This window comes from Delphinapterus leucas, chromosome 3 (assembly GCF_059928025.1).
Source record: "Delphinapterus leucas isolate spDelLeu-1000000601 "Yukka" chromosome 3, BTC_Dleu_Yukka2, whole genome shotgun sequence".
Classification (NCBI taxonomy): Eukaryota; Metazoa; Chordata; class Mammalia; order Artiodactyla; family Monodontidae; genus Delphinapterus; species Delphinapterus leucas.
In genome coordinates, this window is record NC_143131.1 from 29,101,135 (window position 1) to 29,101,844 (window position 710).

The following is a 710-nucleotide window of genomic DNA, read 5'->3' on the forward strand; positions in this document are numbered from 1 at the left end:
ACACTGATAAAAGAAATTAAAGATGATACAAATAGATGGAGAGATATACCATGTTCTTGGATGGGAAGAATCAACATTGTGAAAATGACTCTACTACCCAAAGCAATGTACAGATTCAATGCAATCCCTATCAAACTACCACTGGCATTTTTCACAGAACTAGAACAAAAAATTTCACAATTTGTATGGAAACACAAAAGACCCCGAATAGCCAAAGCAATCTTGAGAACGAGAAAAGGAGCTGGAGGAATCAGGCTCCCTGACTTCAGACTATACTACAAAGCTACAGTAATCAAGACAGTATGGTACTGGCACAAAAACAGAAAGATAGATCAATGGAACAGGATAGAAAGCCCAGCGATAAACCCACGCACATATGGACACCTTATCTTTGATAAAGGTGGCAGGAATGTACAGTGGAGAAAGGACAGCCTCTTCAATAAATGGTGCTGGGAAAACTGGACAGGTACATGTAAAAGTATGAGATTAGATCACTCCCTAACACCATACACAAAAATAAGCTCAAAATGGATTAAAGACCTAAATGTAAGGCCAGAAAGTATCAAACTCTTAGAGGAAAACATAGGCAGAACACTCTATGACATAAATCACAGCAAGATCCTTTCTGACCCACCTCCTAGAGTAATGGAAATAAAAACAAAAATAAACAAATGGGACCTAATGAAACTTCAAAGCTTTTGCACAGCAAA

At 37.9% G+C, this 710-nt stretch overlaps 1 long non-coding RNA gene across 3 annotated transcripts in view; it reads right to left on the minus strand.

Moving 5' to 3' along the window:
- Positions 1-710, minus strand: part of LOC149749523 (uncharacterized) — a 414,530-nt gene that overhangs the window by 320,028 nt on the left and 93,792 nt on the right. The gene's annotated exons all lie outside the window — the stretch shown is intronic.